This window comes from Culex quinquefasciatus, chromosome 1, assembly GCF_015732765.1.
Source record: "Culex quinquefasciatus strain JHB chromosome 1, VPISU_Cqui_1.0_pri_paternal, whole genome shotgun sequence".
Taxonomy (NCBI): Eukaryota; Metazoa; Arthropoda; class Insecta; order Diptera; family Culicidae; genus Culex; species Culex quinquefasciatus.
The window spans coordinates 69,636,042-69,658,166 of record NC_051861.1 but is presented as its reverse complement, the minus strand read 5'-3'; the positions used below and the strand labels follow the sequence as shown (position 1 = coordinate 69,658,166).

The 22,125-nt window shown below is 43.2% G+C and overlaps 1 pseudogene; it reads left to right on the top strand.

Moving 5' to 3' along the window:
* Positions 1–16,814: 16,814 nt before the first annotated feature.
* Positions 16,815–18,191, top strand: LOC119767017 (annotated as a pseudogene).
* Positions 18,192–22,125: the final 3,934 nt, after the last annotated feature.

The window sequence follows — 22,125 nt, the reverse complement described above, 5'->3', positions numbered from 1 at the left end:
AAGAACTTTATTTTTCAGCGTAAACTTTAATATCATCAGATCCAAAATGTTTTAAAAGAGTTACTTCTGCAGCAAAAAATATGTCACGCTTGGGCTTGAACAAAGCCTTCTACTTTGTTTATGTTTACAGCTGTAGTGCAGTTGTGTTAGTGAGGAGCAGTGGGGATCATTCGGAAATCACGTTACGCATTCTGTCTTTTCAGCACCCAGATGCGCACCATCTCGTCACGACCCAAACCCGACACAGCTCGGTAGCTTGATCGAGGGGCAGTTCACTCCGCGTTACAATGACAAAACGCGCCAAAACAAGCTCGAAATTCTAGAACGCTGCGCAAGGCGACGATTTTTTTCACAACGCCGCTGCCCAATATAATGCTGATTTAATGCTGCTATTTAGTGCTTCGCGGTTACTTGGGTATGTTGGTTAGTACAAAACGTCATAAACAACGGACCCAAGTAACCGCGAAGCACTAAATAGCAGCATTAAATCAGCATTATATTGGCATTTAATATCAGCAAATAATGCTTCAAAACATTTAATCAGCACTTTTCCCTTGAGAAATATTTCAAGTGGCGCACAGTGATGCCGGTTTAACGCTTCGACGAAAGCTCGAACAAAAACAAACTGCTTTATCGACGTCAATGCTGTGGGAAAAAAGAACAGCTGCTCCACTCACACTTGGTGGTGGGCCTCCTTTGTTTTTTTTTCCTGTTCCATTTCATGTGTGAGTGTGACACTTTGATGTTATTCTTGCATTTATTTTTCTCGTCGATCTCCAGGATGCGCGCCAGCCAACTGATGTATTCTGAAATGGGTGTTTGTTTTGAAAGTTTTAATCAATGTGGTGGATGCATCGAACATTAATTAAGACATTCTTTCTGCTGTTTCGAGTTTCCGTTGTCATTTCGTTGGACGGAAATTATCGATTATCACTCAGCAAATTGCGGCCATCCAGTCAAGTGCAGTACAATTAATTACGGGTTAAAAGGGACAAGCACTGGCTAACGGCTAACGGGAACTGCTTTTCCGAGGAGTGCTAGGTCCACGGTTGGCAAAATTTCACAAAGTGTATCAGTTCCGGAAAGCAGCTTTTTGCTTGTGAGAAAAGTCATTCAATTTATCAGAGACCTTTGATAATGTCCTTTGTGCTATGGGAATATGTTTTGAAAAATTTGGCTTCATTCCAGGCTGCAGTTTCCCAAAAAAAAAAACAAACAAAAAAACACTTCAATCAGCGGGAATTGAACCCAGTCCATGCCAAAATAAAACTGATCCTCACTTGGGGAACTGCGCCTTAGCCCGCACGCTTATTGGAACGGTATGACGGGAGAAGGATTAAAGTCAATAAGAGCGTGCCTGGTTGAAATGTTTCCCGTATCGATGGGTTACTTTGTTGATAAACATCAAATGCTTTGAAGCACATTTTCAAGGTCGTAAATGGTGATTTAATACCAGTTATAATGCTGCAAAGTTTTGGTACTTTGAAGCAATCGCAAAGCTTATTTACTACTTCAAAACATTCCAGTGCTGATTTAGTACTGAATTAATACTTCAATTTAGTGCTTGTGGTTACTTGGGGAATTATTTCTTCAACTATTATAAATGAAAAAATCTTTCAGCAAGTAAAAAACCGCATCACATGTAAACCAGAACGACTTTTTTAAAGGCCGCTCTACCAGCACCAACCTTTTAGAATTTGTAAATTTTACACTGAATGCAATGCATAATCGCAATTTCGTAGAAGCAATTTACACAGACTTTAGTAAGGCATTTGATAGAATCGACATACCATTATTAATCTTCAAACTGCAGAAAATTGGAATACAACCGATTTTTTGGAATGGCTTAAGTCATATTTGACTAAGCGCGAACAAATAGGGTCCTAAAACGAAGCATAGATTGCTGATATTATTGTTTACAGCGATAAAGCTTATTTTTCTGAGTACAATGACCCTTTGTACGACCACAAAGAGTTTAAAATGGATTTTTAAATCAATTTTTAAAAATTAACCTCGCGGTCCTTCTTGACAGAAAAGCTCCTACTTGACAGCTCGTTCCAAGGGACTATAGTTGATCCATCGAAAAAATGTTGTCTTGCCAAAAAAAAATTTTGCATTAAAATGAAAAAAAGTGATCAGAAATGGTTTTTAATCGTGTTTTTTACCGTTGTACATAAAAATTGGCATAGGGCTTTAGTACCCAATTGGTCGCTTCCAAAATGTGCTATCGGAATCAATTCACTTCACCTCTGCCCAGTCACGGCGTTCTCACAGGATTCTTACAGAATTCTACCAGAGCGAAAATATTCTTACTAGAACTATGCCATCAGCTTGCTAGAACGTTGTGAGAATTCAAATTGCAATAACCGATTCTAGCAGGAGCCGGCGAAATCAACCGGTTCTATAAGAATCCTGCTAGATGCTGCTAGAACTATTCTGACAGGCCAACCTGCTAGAATTCTGTTAGAATTTTGCTAGAATGAGACGGCAAAATTTTCTGCTAGAATCCTGCTAGAATTGTGTTAGAACTTTAAAGGTTGATTATTATCAATAAAAAGTGGGTCATTTTGAATTGCTAGACATTTCTATTCTAGCTGTATGAAACAATGCTTCAGGCAGCTTTATTTTAAGATAATATTTACACTTTACACTGTTCTATACATGAAGTATAACTTATTCACTGCATAACAAAATACAAAAAAAAATCCACGACAGCAGTGCTCTTCCGGAAATGGTTCCTGTGGCGTGTGTTTCGTGTCCCGATTGTTGTTGCAGAGGAGTAGGCTTCTTGCGTCATATCTGGTCCGAAGAACCTGGCCCTTTTTTCCTCGCCGTCGGCATCGGTTCTCGATGTTTTTGGCCACAGTGCTGACATCGTCGTCGTTTTCGGACTAGATCCGGACTGTTCTCCGATGTTACACGGTTCCAGTATCTGTGAGAAGGGCAATAAGAAATAATTTCAAGACATAATAATATATATATACAGAGGCGCCGACTAGTCCATAATGTTGGGGGGGCTCGGTTTTTTTCCGAAATCGTTAGGTGAGAGTGGCGATTTGATGTTTAAGTTTATTGTATATCACGAATTTTACTAATTTGAATATTACGATGTGATAAGAGTTTTTTCATCCGGAATCCATTTTTTTTCTTGAAAAAGATAATTTATTAAAACGTGATTGAGAATGTTTATTGGGGTAATTTTTTATATGTTTGGAAGGCGAATTCCTTCTAATTGGCATATTCTCACTTATTTTTCAGAAGTAACAGTCAATAATAAAAATGATCAGGTATTTAAAATTCAACAACACAAATATTCTAAAGATGAAAACAAACGTAAAAAGCAAAAAATTTGAACTTTAGAAATTGGAAAATACACATTAAAAAAACAACATTTTTTTGAAATCTGCAATTTAGAAAAAAATAACAGAAAAAAAATAAATATTCCAAAATTTTATTTTTTTTAAAAAACCCTAGGGTTAAAAAAACTCATGGCTTAAAAATGTTAAGAAATCAAAAGTTGAAATTCAGAAATTTAAAAAATCAGAAATTTGGAAATTACAATCAATGTTCAAAAAAATCGAAAATTTAACATCAATTTATTTGTTAAGAATTTAAGAATTTAAGAATTTAAGAATTTAAGAATTTAAGAATTTAAGAATTTAAGAATTTAAGAATTTAAGAATTTAAGAATTTAAGAATTTAAGAATTTAAGAATTTAAGAATTTAAGAATTTAAGAATTTAAGAATTTAAGAATTTAAGAATTTAAGAATTTAAGAATTTAAGAATTTAAGAATTTAAGAATTTAAGAATTTAAGAATTTAAGAATTTAAGAATTTAAGAATTTAAGAATTTAAGAATTTAAGAATTTAAGAATTTTAGAATTTAAGAATAACCAAAAGATACACATACGGTTTTTAATAAAATCAAAAAAGCATTATGACAATTTGATACTACCAAAAATTGCATTTTTAAAAATGAAATCAAGAAAAAAATTACCTAAAATTACTCAAAGAAATATCGAATTTATCAGCATTTTTTTAATATAAAGCTGTCATCAAATGACCATTTTGAAAAGTGTTTCAGTTCATTTTCGCTAAATCCTGATCTACAATGGCAAATCGCAGAATGTTGCGTCTGAAAACTTGATGATTGTTTTGGCAAGAGTTTGCGTAAGTTTGCTCTTGTATACTAAGCTTGCTGGTTTTCCTTCCTAGTTAGCATAAGAGAGCGCAGTAGTATAGATGAAACGTTGTCGATTTAGAAAACAACAAATGTTTTTGAACTATTTTACAGATTGCTTACAAGAATTCTATCCAATTCCAATTCAGTTTTAAATATTATTTTCAATTATTCCTGTGATTTTTTTGTAATATTTAAAATAAGAATATTTTTCTTCCAAAATTTCTGGGGGGCACAATGTATGGGCTGCCCCCCCTGCCTAATTTTAAGGGGGGCAAAAAGTACCGTGCCCCCCCAGAGTCGGCGCCCCTGTATATATATAATTCTTACCACAGCACGGATTGATAAAGGAAGGACACCGGAACTAAACAGGAACGGCATCTTTTTCGATTAGAAGACCAATCATAACTTGTGCGAACAAGTTCGCTTTCAAGATGGTGGTCGGGAATTGCCAAGCGGTTCAGCGAAAATGACGTCATTTTCGCTGGTTTTTCTCTGTCAGAGTCTTCTAACTAAATTCTTACAGATTTCTGACAGATTTCGCTCTGTCAGAAAATTCTGGCAAAATTCTTACAAAATTCTGACTGGCCTGCTAGAACTATTCTAGCAGGATTCTAGCAGAACAAGCTCTGTTAGAATTTCTCGTGACCGGGAACCAGTAGAAAAATGCAAAGTAGTACTAGGTGTCATCCTAGACTCACAACTAACTTTTGTAGAACACTATAACACAATAATAAACAAGGCACAAAGTAGGCTTTATAAAGCGCTTTGCATTCAACTTCCAGGACCCGTATAATATTAAATTACTCTACATCTGGAGCAACATTTGAAAAGGGCGGTATCGTAGTATCGTCTGGAATCCATACTATCCCGTACACCAAGCACGTATTAAATCTCTCCAAACACAATTCATACTGTACGCACTACGTAAACTTACCTGGACTGCATTTCCTCTCCCATCGTATGAAGCACGCTGCATGCTCATAAACATACAATCATTACAAGAACGTCGTAAATTTGCCATGCTCTTTTTCATCAACGTCATTATTTCTCAACGCATACAGTTAGCAGCATTATTTTTTTTTAGCTGGATTTTCTGGCATCTTCTCACGGTCATTGGAAACGGTCGTGGATAGACCTAGGGGTTCCCAGATGGAGTGAAAAAATTCAATTTATAGATAAATTATGGATTGAAATTTTGCTTTTTTATCACTTCTCCGACATCAGGAATAATTGTTTGAACATGCTCGCAAATTTTTTATTCGATCGGAATAATATTATTTTTCTTGAAAAAACTTTCATTTTTTATCACATGATCACTCCTAATTCTGGCTCGATGCCGCCATCATGCGACCGCGTGCTCCGTTTGTTTGTCAACAAAGCTGCAGCTGGATGGTGAGACGAAGTGAGGAGGGAAGAGATTTTGACATTTTTATGCCCGCATCTGGCCCGCCGCCTATTTCGTCGGTCGTTGAGTCGCCGGTCGTTTCCAGCGACCGAGTCCAGCTAGGAACTGATCGTACAATATTTCCGGAAATACGCAATAGTATTCATGAACCAAGCCGTACTCTTAGACATTCACCACTTTTTAAAATAACTGCATACACGACAAAATATTTAAAAAATTCGCCATTAAATCAAATGATGCGCTTTTATAATGAAAATTCACAGTACATACATTTCGACATGTCTAAACCGGAACTACGAAAAAATCTATACAATAGAAATAATATCTAGTATTTATGTAAGAAAATTGTAAGTACCGTAATCTGGGGTGAATCGGGACTACAGTCTGAATAGGGACAGCAGTTTTTAGCGCACTTAAAGCTTTTAAATTTGGAAATGGATGTACACATTTTGTTGGCCTGAGTCTGTTCTATCCGAAACCAACCAGAAAAATCAAAATATTGTGCTCCAACATGGTTAAAACTGCTGTCCCAATTCGCCCCATGTGTCCCGATTGACCCCAGTTTACGGTACCTAGTCTACATAAGCTTGAAGAATAAACAATAAACATAGCAAGTGTGCGTGAGAGCGGGCTTAGATAACTCTAATACCATCATTTTTTTTTCTGTGAAGTCCACGAAGAAGTGCCCGTTTCTAAATGCAGGGCGGCACTGGCATCGTTTGCAGCCAAGGAAAGTACCCTTTTGAAAGGGTAAAGCCAGCGAGGTGGATTCAAAGGATTGTGTAGCGTTTAAAAGGATACATTACACCCAAACGAAAAATATATCTCAAAATCTGCAACAGTGGATTTGCTGCAAAAAATGTTATATTTTATTGCATTTTTTGCAGCAAGCCCATAGATCATTTTTGCCCGCGTGTAAACACGTCAGCGATCTGCAGTTCTCACCAACACATAGAATGCTGGCGCGTCCCCGAGCAAAACTCTAGAGAGAACATTATGTTCGCGCTCTGTCCCTCACCATTCAACAAGCGTCCATGGCGTGGTGGTAGCGTGTCGGATCAGCAACCTAGTAGTTGATGGTTCAATCCTCGTTCTGTTAAGATTTTTTTCTGCAATACAATCAATCTGCTGTCGGTAATGTCGATAATTGTCGGTAACGGGCAAAAATGTCATACCCCTATATCGCAAAAAATGCATGAGGACAGTTTTCATGCAGATTCTGATATACTTTCATGCCGCCATGTATCACAATCATGCGACCGCCAGTTGGGTGTACATAACCTCATGATTCGAATTGGTGTTTAAATATTAAAATATTTAAAATATTTTATTTATTTATTCGTCAAACATAAATACGTAGACTACATGATCGTTGCTTAGTTTCTAATTACAAGGGGGGAATATCTATCTTTGATTGTAGAACTGTTTTTTCATGGTGGATTTTGTCATTGTGAAATCGATTATGTTATTATATTTGTTATACGTTTCCATCATTCTATTCATGGGCCCGTGTTTAGCGTAGTCAGTTCTGTGAAAATGCAATGCGAAAGGCTCACGTGCTCTCAATACGCGTGTGGGTTCATAGAAATTTAATGTTTGTAACAACTCTGGAGAATTAATTCGGTTTGCAATAAGATCATTTACGAACGAGAGAGAGGCAAATTCACGACGCTTTGCAAGTGTTTCTGAGCTTATTAACATACAGCGTGCATATTGGAAGGGAAACACTGTCCACCCTAGTTTACGAAGAGCAAATAGTAAAAATTGTTTTTGCACTGATTCAATACGGGTTTCGTGTGTTTTGATGTGTGGACTCCACACGACGCTACAATATTCAAGAATAGAGCGAACATAAGCTATGAACAATGTTTTCAAAGTATCCTTAAAGTTATAACTGAATCGTTTTATGAAGTTGAGCATATTAGTTGCTTTGAATACCATCGTTAGAATCAAGTATGACTCCTAAATCTCTAACATTTGAACAGGTTTCAACTGTCTGGTTGTCTAGTTTTACGTTTACTTACTTTACTTTACTTTTACTGCTCGTACAACCTCCGGGTCATGAACTGTCTCCAGATGCACTGCCACTGGACTCGGTCCTGGGCTGCTACTCTCCAATTCCGCTGCAGAACTCCCACACTTTCCAGATCTTCCTCCACTTGGTTTAACCACCGTGCACGTTGCGCCCCCTCCGCCGCGTTCCAACCGGCTCCGAATCGAACACCAACTTCACCGGATTGATTGTCCGGTTCGGTTGGCGCGCGACCTTCCGAATACTTGGCTTGCCGTAGAGTTGCGCCAGCTCGTGGTTCATCCTTCTCCTCCATACAGTGTTCTCACGCACGCCGCCAAAGATCGTCCTAAGCACTCGCCGTTCGAAAACTTCAAGCGCTTGCAGGTCCTCCTCGAACATCGTCCACGTCTCGTGCCCGTAGAGAACGACCGGTCTCATCAGCGTTTCGTACATGGTGCACTTTGTACGCCGAGAAAGATGACCAGACCGTAGGGTCTTGTGGAGTCCATAGTAGGCACGACTACCGGTGATGATGCGCCTTCGAATTTCTCTGCTGCAGTTGTTGTCCGACGTAACCAACGATCCGAGGTACACAAATTCCTCCACGACCTCGAACTCGTCCCCGTCGATCGTCACGCTCTGTCCTATGCGAGCCCTAAGGGACTCGGTTCCTCCTGCCAGCAGATACTTCGTCTTCGCAACATTCACCTTCAATCCAACCTTATCCGCTTCCCGCTTCAATTCGGTGTACCGCTTAGCCACCTCTTCGAACGTTCTGCAGACAATGTCCATGTCGTCGGCATAGCAGATGAACTGGCTGGACCGGTTGATGATCGTGCCCCGCATGTTGAAGCCCGCCCGCCTCATAACACCTTCAAGCCCAATGTTGAAACAGAGGCCGGAGATACCGTCGCCTTGTCGCAGTCCCGTGCGCGATTCGATCGGGTCGGACATCGCTCCCGAAATCTTCACGCTGCACCGTGCCCCGTCCATCGTCGATTTCGTCAGTCTGATCAGCTTCCCGGGAAAGCCGTTCTCGTACATGATCTTCCATAGCTCTTCGCGATCGACCGAGTCGTACGCGGCTTTGAAATTGATGAACAAGTGGTGCGTCGGGATCTGGTACTCGCGACATGTTTGGAGGATTTGGCGCAGCAAAAAGATTTGGTCCGTCATCGATTTCCCCTCCACAAAACCGGCTTGGTACGTCCCTACGAAATCCTTTGCTCGCTCCGACAGACGACAGAAAATGATCTGAGACAGCCCTTTGTAGGCCGCGTTGAGAATAGTGATGGCTCGATAGTTCTCACATTCCAACTTGTCCCCCTTCTTGTAGATCGGGCATATTACTCCCTCTTTCCACTCCTCCGGTAGTTGTTCTGTGTCCCAGACCTTGACTATCAGCCGGTGTAGACAGGCCGCCAGCTTGTCCAGGCCCATCTTGATGAGTTCAGCACCGATACCATCCTTACCCGCTGCTTTGTTGTTCTTCAGCTTCTTGATGGCATCTTCCTTTATCGTGGGTGCTGGCTCGTCCTCGCCGTCCACCATACCGCAGACGTCGTTTCCCCCGTCGCCCTGGTACTCCGCCTCTGGGCCGTTCAGGTGTTCGTCGAAGTGCTGCTTCCACCTTTCGATCACCTCACGCTCGTCCGTCAAGATTCCCCCGTCCTTATCCCGGCACATTTCGGCTCGCGGCATGAAGCCAGTCCGGGATTGACTGAGTTTCTTATAGAACTTGCGCGTTTCGTTGGAGCGATACAGCTGTTCCATGTCCTGGCACTCCAACTCTTCCAAGCGGCGCTTCTTATCTCGGAAGAGATGGGTTTGCTGTCTTCGCAACTGTTTGTACGACTCCGTGTTCCCACGGGTGTTGTGCAGCAGCCACTTGTCCCGCGCTGCTTTCTTTTCGTCTCAAATCGCCTGACATTCCTCGTCGAACCAGCCGTTCCGTCGAACTCGGTCCACGTACCCGATGGCGCTCGATGCCGCTGCGTTGATAGCTGCTTCCATATGGCTCCAGTAGGCCTCCAGAGGGGCTTCGGCGAGCTCACCCTCGTCAGGCAACGCAGCTTCGAGTTCCCGCGCGTACTGGGTAGCGACCTCATGGTCCTTGAGTCGCACCAGGTTATACCGCAGCGGGCGACGGTACCGGATCTTGTTGACCTCGGACAGGCGTTGGCGCAGCTTTGCCACCACCAGGTAGTGGTCCGAGTCGATGTCCGCGCCACGGTAGGTTCTGACGTCGATTATGTCCGAGAAGTGCCGACATGAGAACATGGTCGATTTGCGTCTCCGTGTCGTTTGGTGATCTCCAGGTGTACTTGTATAGGGAGGTGTGCTGGAAAAAGGTACTACGTATGGCCATGTTTCGGGAGGTAGCGAAATCGATGAGTCGGAGGCCGTTCTCGTTCGTCTGCTGGTGGGCGCTGAACCTCCCAATAACCGGTCTAAACTCCTCCTCCTGGCCGACTTGAGCGTTTAAGTCGCCGATGACAATCTTGACGTCGTGTTTTGGACACTTCCTGTACTCGCGGTCAAGAAGCTCGTAGAAAGCGTCCTTGTCATCGGCGTCGCTTCCCATGTGCGGGCTGTGCACGTTGATGATGCTCAGGTTGAAGAATCGGCCCTTGATTCTCAACTGGCACATTCTGTCGTTGACTGGCCACCAACCAATCACGCGCTTTGACATTTCGCCCAACACTATAAAAGCTGTTCCCAGATCGTGTGTATTGCCGCCGCTCCAATACATAGTGTAGTCACCGTACTCCCGGTGGTCCTTCCCCGTCCAGCACACCTCCTGCAGCGCCACGACTTCGAGACCGCGGACCCGCAATTCGTTGGAAAGAATGCGGTCGCTCCCATCGAAATTGAGAGACCTGCAGTTCCACGTCCCGAGTTTCCAATCCCTGGATCCCCGAAAATCGGGTCGGCTCGCATCTGGAGCTCTCTGCACTACTGTTTTACGGCGGGTGCGTGTAGCCATCACCAACCCCCTGTCTCGCCGGAGAACCGTCGTACCAGGACTGTTTAGAGTCCCACCCTGGCACTGGGACTGTTAATCAGCCGCCTCTAACCTGGGGAACAGACGCTGTTTCGAGCCGCCCCTGACATGGGGAACAGCCGCTCGAGGGGGTCTGAACTCAATCCGCTGTAAGCCGCCCTAACATGGAGAACAGACGCTTACCTCGACTATGGAGCCAGACACTAGTTTCTTCGAGCCGCCTCTAACCTGGGAACAGACGCTCGAAGGAGGGGGTCGCTCACCTCTTCAGAGCCGCCCCTAACCTGGGAAGAGCCGCTCACGGGGAAAGGGAGTCGAAACTTCACGTTGTTTTGAGCTGCACCTAACCTGGGGTGCAGCAGCCCAAAAACAGGATGCGGATGGAGGGGTGGGGGGCTTTGGTGCACGTACGCAACGGTCACTTGCGTTCATTTTCCCTTCAATTTTCTTTTTAATTTTTACAATAAAAAACTTTTTGCCGATTTTTTTTGTCGCTCTACTATTTCACTCCGACCCACTGTGCGCCTTCCAAAACTCTTCTACACTTCCAAGCAACACCACACGCAGACCGTTCGTGACGACGACGGTACGATCACACAACACTAACGCGATGGGAAGGAACGAAGACGACGACGACGACGACGAGCTTCTTGTAGCCGGGGAGCACTTTATTGTTCACTTGTTTGGCCAGATCTGAACCGCATGATCGACCAATTTTTTCGTGCAAAATAATGGCGATTTCGCGATCGCTGGACGCGGAATTTGTTTTGCACCGCTTCACTACAGGTTCCAACACCTGCTGACGGGAACTTCACGTCGCGGTAAACCGGATAACCACGGATTCGCGAGTAAATTCGACGGACCGGCCGAAGTACAACACCGCGTTAGTACGCACGCACACGAAAGTTTTACGTTTATATTTGGCTTATTGATTTTTCTGCTGAACAAGATCGATGTACACTTTTAATGTTAAGTTGTAAAAGGCTACGACAGCACCATTCATAAAATATGTTGATTTCGTTCTGGAATCTTGAAGCGTCAGTTTCGTCTTTAATTTTCATTTGTTAAGTAAGATTTAAGCCATGAAAGTAGATTAGAATCAATTCCGATTTTATCCAATTTGAAAAGAAGCATAGGAATGTCCACTCTGTCGAAGGCTTTGCTAAAGTCAGTATAGAGTGTCTGTACCAAGGTCTGTACAGAGTTTTTGTTATCCATTTCATTCAGTGTGTAGTTTACGAACGAGAGAAGATTAGTTGCTGTTGAGCGCCCTTTGAAAAATCCATGCTGTTTTTGTGTTATGTAGTCTTTAAAATGAGCAAACATTTTGTTGTTAACTATTGCCTCAAAGAGCTTGAAAATACATGAAATAAGAGCAATTCCACGGTAGTTTTTCACGTCAGATTTTTTACCGGATTTGAAAATTGGAACTAAATATGATTTCTTCCAAGCACTTGGGAATATTCCTGATTTTAATGATAGATTAAATAGCCAATAAAGCGGAGAAGCCAGTTCAGAGGCTACAAATTTTGGAGATATTCCATCTGGTCCGGTACTTTTTGAACTGTCTAGAGCTTTAAGAGCCGGCTGAATTTCATCTAAGGATAAGCTATCGACTGTTATTTCGTTATTCGCTTGGGGTATAAAGGAAAAGTAGCTTCGGTCGCGATAGTTTTCATCAAAAGAGGTGTATACGCTTTCAAAAAAGTTTGCGAATAATTCACAAATTTCTGCACTGTTTTTGCCAATTTTATTGTCAAGAGACATATTTGACGGAAAATTACTACTTTTTAATTTTGATTTGACAAAATTGAAAAACTGCTTGGAATCACTCTTGATTTCCGATTCTACCTTTCTATGATACTTTTCAAATTCAAATTGGATGCTTGATTGGATGGTGACTTCTAACTGACTGCATATTTGTAGATACTCATCAAGTTTTTGGCTATTGCTTTTGTAAGCTTTATGAGCTTTTTGTTTTCTATTTTTAAGGTTTTTAACCTCTCTTGTAAACCAGGGCGGGTGTTTGTCAATTGTGCGTCTTTTTCTTCGTATTGGGACGCTTTCATCGAGGATGTCGTATATAATGCTATACACACAAAAAAATATTTCCGAATGTTACATCATTTATGATGTAACATTTTTGCACGTCATTAAACATTTAAATTTAAATGTAATTTGATGTAAATTTGCAACAAATTATACTTAAAATCATGATTTTACGTGTGATTCAACCGTTTACGTCGAATCTCAAGTTTACATCAACTGAGTTTACATGTGATTAATTTTTTCCGTGTCGAGTAAATTCACATATTTTTTTCTGTGTAGAAAGTGTTAACTGCTAGCTCGATGTTCGTTTCTTTCTCTAGTAATGCTTTCCAATCAACTTCTAATAGTCTACGTTTGATTAAGGAATAATTGGCATTATTGTAATCAGGAATTTCTTTGTAATCTGAACCATCTGGTCTGTTAATAGCCTTATGCACGAAAAGTGAAAAATCAATTGCTGTGTGATGAGCTTCATTTTTCCAAAGTGGATTATTTGCTTCAGTCACACAGAAGTCTTCAGTCATGTTAGTAAAAAGAAGATCAAGAAAGCAATTATTTTGATTTTTAACATGATTAATTTGATTTAGGCCGAGAGAGTACATTTTATCAAAAATTAATTGTAATCTATCACTTTCCCCTAAGATGGGAATAAGAATTGACTCGTTTTCTGCGTCAACCATGAAGTCGACAGCACCGAGATTGAAATCGCCATACAAATGTATTTTGGATTCGGGATCAAGACTGGAGACAATTTTTTCAGCGTTCCTGAAGAAATCTTCATATGAGCTGAGTGGCGATAACGGGGGAAAATACACAGATGCAAAGATGTGAGTCTCTTTTGCAATCTGAGCTTTGACCCATACGTGTTCAAAATGTACAAAAACGTCAGAATCAAGTTTTTCTGAGTCGGTTGTCGTAGTCAGTCCAGTCATTTTTTCCAAACCAGCCAGAATTGTCAGTAACGTTGCAGCTTCCTGACCCCGCTGCCAATTCTTCGGCAAGAGTTTTATGCAAATCGAGAGTTTGCTCCTTACCTACCGGGAGGTTGGCTGAGATTGCCTTAATCTCCTCGAGGATTTCTGTGACAGTTGGACCATGGTCACGCTCGGTCAGAAATATCAACTCTTGGTTGATTATTTTTAGATTTTCATCTATTACACACTGACCCTCGCAGATTTTGTGTGTTGCAGAGGTCAGTGAGTCGATTTTAACCATCGTGCCGGTGTTGTCCAATGGTGCCGCGTCATCGATAATTGCCGAAACTTCGGTGCACACTTTGTTGCTCACGACTGTTGCAGTTTCATCAATTTTTTTGTCGAGCTTGTTAACCTCTTTTTGCATATCACTGAGGGAGGTGGAAATTCCCTCGCACGCACCTTGGATTGTTTCAATTTTAATGTCCATTTGTTTAAGCGCTGCGAGGGCTTTATAATTCGCATCTATCAAATTGTGAAGGTCAACCGTCAACGATTGCTGCCGCATAAGTACGGCGCGAGTTGCGATGCCGTCTTCATTGACGCCCTGGCCTTTCCGGCAATCCACGCACAACGGTATCATGAAGTTTGATATGGTCTGTTCGTGATTTCGCTGCGTTCCAGCACACGCACTATGGAAGCTGCGTCCACAAAAACCGATGCACTGCATAATGAACGACGCGTCGGTGGCTGAACAGCCTGAAATGTCGCACGGCATAATTCGCGAGTCAAGTAAATTAAACGACACACAAAAAAAAGGTACGCGATAAATGCTATGCTTGAAGTTAGGCTGCACGATGGACGGTGCAAATTAAAAACACGACCGTTCGATCGGACTGCTCGATTGCGAAAAAAGAATTCCCGGACGCTTCGAAATCCGGACACCTCATCTTGTTTTATCAATTTGGATATAAGTTCGCATAATTATTGTGAAAACCTCGGTCAAAACTGTGTTATTTGATGAATTCTAAAATCAACTATCATTTTAAATATGTTTGGACGCTGCAGTAAATGCTGAAACAATTAAATAAAATAAAAACATGAGTTTACCAAAACTGTGTGTTCGGTCCTGCGACCGAAGTTTTTGACGTTTTGAAGGAGAATGAAAATTTGCGCAGTGTCCAACCCCAAGCCTACTACGATCGCCCAGCCAAACGCATCGATGAACCCTCGAGAAACGCGCGCCGTTAGCGGAGAGTTGTGGAGAGCAAGAAACGACGAGAGAACGAGAGAATAAGCGCGCGCTGAGCGCGCAGCAACGGAATGAGCAGCATTACAGTCCACGAGTTTGTGCGAGAAAGACGTATTAAAGTTTGTTAAGAAAATTCGCGTGTGTTTCAATTCCGGAACCTTTCCGCCCAAGCCCAATCACAAACACTGTGAAACATTGCGCTGAAATTTATCATAGGCGTTCGAAGCACTGGTAAGGCAAATCAGAAATCTATGGTTCTGATTTCCTCAAATTCTGGCAAAATTTGATACAAAATATCGATTGTTTTGATGTTAACAGCTTATTTGAGACCTTAAGAATGCCGTTCACTTAAATTTCAGTCCAAATTTGTGCGATTCATAAGCAAAATCTAGTGTCCGGAATTCGAATCAAAATTGTCCGGATTTCGAATCAGCTTTTATCAGTGTCCGAGATTTGAAGCACAACAAGTTATTTTAGTTATGAAATTCTGATGAAAAATGTTTAGAAAAGACATATTTTGCATGGATTCTCTTAAAATTTATTATTTCATCTACATCCTGATGATATTTCTACATTTCCAACTTGTTACGTGAAATTTTGCCAGCTATAACAAAAATGATATGCTACTAAGTGTCCGGATTTCGAATCATGACGTTATAACCATTTCAACCGGTAACTTTATTTTTGAGTGAAGGATTGTCATCTTACGATTTATAAAACAACTTAATTTATAAAAAAAGTGTTATGGTTTTCTCGCTAAATTAAATTTCTCAGGCTATGATGGTTTCAGAACATAATACAATGTAATCATATTTTTTTAAAGTTAAGTCTTATAACCACAGACAACAGACGTAGCAGCTAGAACAAAATAATTTGAAAATCGTGTGTAAAAACATGGCGGGTGATACACTAACGCCATCTCGTAGTCTATTGCTACTTGCAAGAATAAGCCTGAATGTAGACTGCAGTGCATTACAGTCTCCGCAGGAGCCGACTTCTGATTCTCACCAACTAATTTTGAAGATACATAGTTTTTTTTTAAATAAATTTAATTTTATGCTCTGAAATTAACTAACACTTATCTGAAGCGATACTCAAAATAATTACTTTCGACATTTCAAAACTATTTTTGATCAATTTGATCAATTTTCTGGACGAAAAGAGGCATCAAACTTTTGATTAGAGTGAGAATACGGCCAACCACGTGCTTTTCAATGTTGCTGTTTACACTTGAGATCAGGGCGAGAGAGTTGTCAAATCTCCTTTGCGAAGACAGCGCCACAAATGGCTTGCCATTCTCAATAAAACCGTTGCATGTTTTTACACAGGGGGATGCTAAAGACCGCCATCTTGGGTGGTTGAGATTACCCAGTCACGAAATATTCTAGCAGAACTGGTTCTGCCAGAATCCTGCTAGAACGGTGGAACATTTCTGCTAGAATGCTGTAAGAATATTCAGCTCTGTGAGAACTCTGTAAGAATCCTGCTAGAACGTTGTTACTGGGTAATAACGCGCGCAAACTGCACACAGTGAAAACAAAAGTATTGTTTTATTAATAATTCATTATTTGTTATAAAAATTGCTGTAGTAAAAGTCAAATTACACAGTAGTTAAATAAAACGTTTCTTTCGCAATTCGCAATTTTCAGTATAAGAACGGGCCTTGACCGATCTTATGCACCAGGTTCCCGACGAACACGCTTTGCCCTTACACCTACATCTCACCCTTGCTCTGAGTCAGTACGAGCAGCACGCTAGAACAAGCTTTGAGTGTTCGTGCCAGGCATGCACACCTTCTCTTCCGGTTACGCATTTTAACTTAGTTGGGGTTGGTACATTACGTAGGGTTTGATGTAAGTATAAGCGCCTGACCATAGACTTATTAAAGACTCACTCAGAACATTTTTTTTTCAAAAAAATATGACTCATAAGCTGTGAACCGCGTGAACCCACGTTGTACCGCATCGGCTCGCCCCCCGTATGACAGATTTTCTTGGCCGCACTGTTATTTTCAATTTTGCTTTGGGCGCTGATTTGCGCGCGTGAAACGAGTTTGTTTATGTTTTTATTTTGGCAAATCTGTTGACGGGTGGAATTTTTTTGCCAACTTCTGCTTATTATAATTTCGTAAAATTAATTATCAGCATCACACCTTCAAGCAATCGTTTTGAAACCGATGCAGGTTGTTGGAGTTGGAGTGCACCAGGAGACATGACTGTGTCAGTCAGTCAGGTTCGCGGCTTTACATCTAGCAGGGTGCAATGGAAGTGCCCAACATATAGAAAGTTACGTCGCTGGAGTGAATGAGTGAGAACAGATTCTTGATGGAAATTTGTGTTGTTTCAAAAACAATTGTTACTTTTAGTTTCACCATTTCGTCAGGCTGTTATCCACAAAAATCAAGTGCTAGCTATCACAAGAGGCGGGCAAAAGGCCGCCGTCCGCAAGAAAAGGAAGTACAATTTATTACGCCCAGCCGCCAAATCCAAGATCCAAAAGTGCGAACCGCTGTGGAAACAGGAAGGTCTGTGCGCACCGTCTGGACGCCAGCAACTTTGCCTGGGCTTCGGAGGGATGCACGCTAGGCACGTCGTGATCGATGCCGCGCCGTTTCATCAGTGGTACGAGAACCACTACCTGCAGCCGCTGGACAAGAAACGTGACCTGAAGGCCAGCTAGGAGGATGTGTTAGCCAAAAGGACAGCAAGCATCTGCTCAAGAAGTATGCCAAGCGTCAGAAGACTAACAAGATCGATTCCGACCAGGAGTAGTAGTTTAACGCTAGACGTCTGCTGGCCGTCATCGCTTCCCGACCTGGACAGATTGGCCGTGCCGATAATCCTGCCTTTCGTGATGGTCTTGTCCTTCGGATCGTCGAACATGTGCAGAAGCCGTACGCGCCGGTTAAGACGAAGGTTAACCAGGAACAGCTCAGTGGAATTTTGAGCGTGGCAAATCCAACACAGGTCTAGTCATTGCCAAACTTGGTAAAGTCCGGCTCGCCTTGGCCTGGCGTGGCGGCTGCAGCTGGACCTCGGCCTGACGTACTGCAGATCGTTCCAGCAAAACGAGAAGTGCCAGTTGATGTCTACGCATGAAAGTGTCGACAATCTGTAGGACATCATTCAACGGGACGGTCTGTTCTGGGCTGCGCGGGCGATGGATCAGCGAAGAGAAACGGAAGGAGGACATCTTGTGTACACGGGGAGCAGTTTCGGGAACTCCGATCGCTACAATCTGCTCACTATACGAATCAACCACGAAAGCTACGATAGGATGTGTTAGGGAAAAGCAAATCAAACCAAAAGTATTTGTGAACCAAAATGTGAAGAATCTCTATGGTTGAATAAATTGAGTTAGAATGCAATCAAATACTATGCAATACATTTTAAATTCAGACACCGTTCTGAAAGAAATCCATTCAATAGATGATGTGTTAAAATGTCTGAAATAAAATTATTTTTGTTATTTTATTACAAAAGTGAAAAGCAAGCTAAGCGTTCCGATGCCGATAACCAGCTCGCTCGCACGCGATTCGAGGTTTCCACCTCCGGTAATATTTAGTCGTGACTTGTCGAAGTCCAACCACGATTAAGAACAATGTCTTGATCGGAATCTCCTGGGTCATTCTTTCTTCTTCTTTCGTTCACCGCCGGGTATGCGCTGATTTATTTCGCCAGATTCCTCGCAATTGGCCCATTTCGGCGCTTATTCCGCCAGCATGTCCACCGCGGTCGGTCTCGACTTGATTCCTTTTGCTTCCGGTAGTCGGATGTTCCAAGAGACGTTACATGACATGATCCGGCAACTACTGATCAATCCGAAACCGATGCCGTAAGTGGCCAATCATTCCATCAGTGACTTGAGGTGAAAATGAACGGAAATTAAATGTAAATTTTGAAGAAAACTTCATGGCCATAACCCGGACCATAACCGGATGGCGGCTAAGTTGTCGGTCGTTCCGGTTCTCTGATTCTACTTGTATGGCAAAATCACCCTCCCATAAAACGAATGTGTGTGTTTGTTAAAATTCAAGAATCAAAACAAAAATAAAAAAGAAACGTCAGAAAATCACCAGTGTAGCCAGTTTCTGACATTTTGATCTGTCATTTTTGACAGTGAACCGGCCATGCCGAGGGGTCATAAAAAGGTTGAGTCATGGTTCAGATCCCACTGTGTAGTCTTTTATTAGTCTATGGCCTGACCATTTATAGTGTGCCTATCAATTTTCATTAAAGCAAAAACTGTTTTATTTTTAGTTTGAATTCAAAAACTAATCGTTATTTACTGTGTATTGTTTTCTCCTGAAATCGTCCCTTATGTTGAATCGTGTTAATCTGTTGCTATTTCTTCTGTCGCGGTGTTTTGTTACAATGTTTTGGACCTAAGCATGTTATTCAAAAGTTTACCAAAAGTATTGGTATGTATTTGGTATGTATGTGATCATTCATTATATTACACGCAACCGAGAAACCAGTGTGGGAGCCCCTCTCAATTTCAACCGGTGATTTTCCCAGAGAACTGTGCGTTTAACCCACCCGATCCGAAAAATACGTTTGAAATATTTCATTTCGTTCCGCAAACACTAATACATAATCACAAATTTTTGTGTTTCGCTTGTAGCGTGTAAAAGATTGAACGTGTGTGCGTGCTGGCCAAGCTGACGGCGCCGACACTTTTCTGACAGGTCTGCCATTTCAAAATTAGCTGTTGCTGAGATAAGAGGTAAGTTTTTTTTTGCAGAGATGGTTCCGCCGGAGCGGCCGAAGAGCTTTTTTGCCGCCGCGGAAGAGCCGGATTTTTTTCGCCAAACCTGCCGCTCTGAACTTTTTGATTAAAAGATTGTTTTTCTCCCGGACGGTTCCCGCCGGTTTTTGTTATGCTTCGATCTTTTGTCGTCACCGAAAATTCCAGGGAGTTGCCTCCGATTAGGCAGAAAACGTCCGGGAGAAAACCAATCAATTAATCGGAAAGTTCAGAGCGGCAGGTTTGGCGAAAAGAATCCGGCTCTTCCGTGGCGGCAAAAAAGTCCAGGGAGTGCTTCCTCCGACTTGTCTGACCGGGAAAAAATGAAATTTTCATTGTGTTGGACGCCATTTTGAACAATTTTACGGTGAGATTGTGGGGCGATGATTCAAAATGGCGTCCACCACGATGTATTTTTTTTTCTCCCGGGCGGTTCCAGTCCAAACTCAAATCAATTTGGCGGATTTTTGGAGGTTCACTGCTAGCAGCGGCTTGCGTTCTTTCGGTCGTGTGTTATAAACGTTGGGAGTCCAGTTTCGGGATTCGTTGGCATCGGTTGGCGGTTAGATGATGACCACTTTGGTGCCCAAGACATCGTTCGCGGATGTGGGCTTGGATGGGCGGATTCAATTGATCTTCGGTGGCATACGACTTCGCAAAGCCGTATCCGCTTCGTTTGTGACGAGTTGGCGTTTATTCAGGGAAAGAGGGTTGCGCCTAAAGCTAAACTAAACCTTATCACTAGGGCCGCACTCAGGTTGACTTCCAACAGTTTGTTTATCTTCTTAGCAGATGTTACAACCTGCCCGGTGCGACCTGGAACTGGAGTTTGCTTCAGCAGGAGTGAGACTGCGCGATGCTTACGAGATCGCCTTGACGGTGCCGTCCGGCAGTCCGGCGATGCGCAGGCCGGTTCCATGTTGTGAGGCGTCAGCCGAGACTACAATGTCCAGTTTTGGGTTGTAGTGTGTGAGCGCCAGCGGGGACTGCAGAAAATCACGGAAACGGTTGAACGAGCGCTGGCACGCCTCGGACCACTCCTACTTGACGCCCGCCTTGAGCAACTGGTCCATCGGATACCGGAGTTTGCGCATTTCCGGAATGTACTTGCCATAATAGTTCACGGCGCCGAGGTACGAGCGCAACGATGAGACGTCGGGGGGCGGCGGCATGGTTGCGACGGCCGAAGTCTTATCCGGGTCCGGGCTGATACCATCGCCATCGAGGATCTCTCCCAGGTATTTGTCCTGAGGCATCCGGAAACTGCACTTTTCGATCCGGACGGTGAGGCCGTACTCTTTGAGACGGCGGAGGTCCTGCTGAAGGTTGCGATCGTAATCTTCCGGTGTGTGGCCACGGATTAGGATGTCGTCCAAGTAACCACAGGTTCCGTTGAGATCGCCAACCGTTATGTCCATCAACTGGCAACATCGCATACGCCACGGGACGCTTGGGACGGAACATAGGCTTCGAGTTCTCCTTGAGTGCGAGCTGAACTTTCGTCTTGGTGCACAGTCCCATTTCGCTGGTGAAGCCTGGGAACTGCGCTTGCAGTGCTTGAACGGCATCGGGGGCTGACTCGGCGATTTTGCGGCAGAACGAGCTGAATGGAACGTCCCACAGCCCAAATGCACTAATTCAGTCAGCGCCAAGAATGTTCAAGTCGATTTTGGGAGACACGACGCGGCACAGGCTGCGCTTCATGATTCTGCTGATCTCCACGTCACACCAGAATTCCAATGCGAGGTCAATGGGTGCCCCAGAGGCCGTTTCCACGCTGCACGATGTTTGACACCGGAAGGAATCCCAATCTGCTTCCAGCACCGGTCGGAAATGACGGTTATATCCGACGCTAAGTCGATCTGCAGCTGTACCGGGACCTGGTTGAACTCGATCTCGGCAAACATCCTCGTCTGGCTGACGTTCTTTACTGATACCACCTTCACGCCCTTGGACGGGGGTTTCTTGTTCCCCTTCCTCGCAAAACAGGCGCAATACCCTTCTTTGTGCCCCTTCTTCTTGCAGTCGCGGCAAACGTGGTCCCGGAACTTGCAGTCAGCTGAATAATGCATGCCCCCGTACGACCAGCACGGAGCACTGGGTTGGCCTTTGCTGGGGCGGATGAATGCTGCTACTACGACCTACGACCATCCCGGACAACCTGTACCAGGACCTGGATGGCTGACGGCATCCAACCTGGACCTGGACGGCGTGCTGGACGTGATGCCTAGCCGATGGGACCACCCGGAGTTTGACCTAGACGGCTAGCTGGTTGGTTTTGGTAAGAACAATTTGATAATATCTTCATTTTTAAGTTTTTCTTATGTGCAAAACGTTTGTTTATCTTCTTCACAGATGTTACAACCTGCCCGGTGCGACCTGGACCTGGACGGCTGGCTGGACGATCCGCCAGATCGTTGATACGAAGGCACCCAACCTGGACCTGGACGAGCCGCCAGGCCGATGGGAAAAATCCCAACCACGACCGGGACGGCTGGCTGGAGGGCTGGATGGCCCGAAGACTTGCGGCCAGCGCAAATTGCGATTGGTTCTGGTAA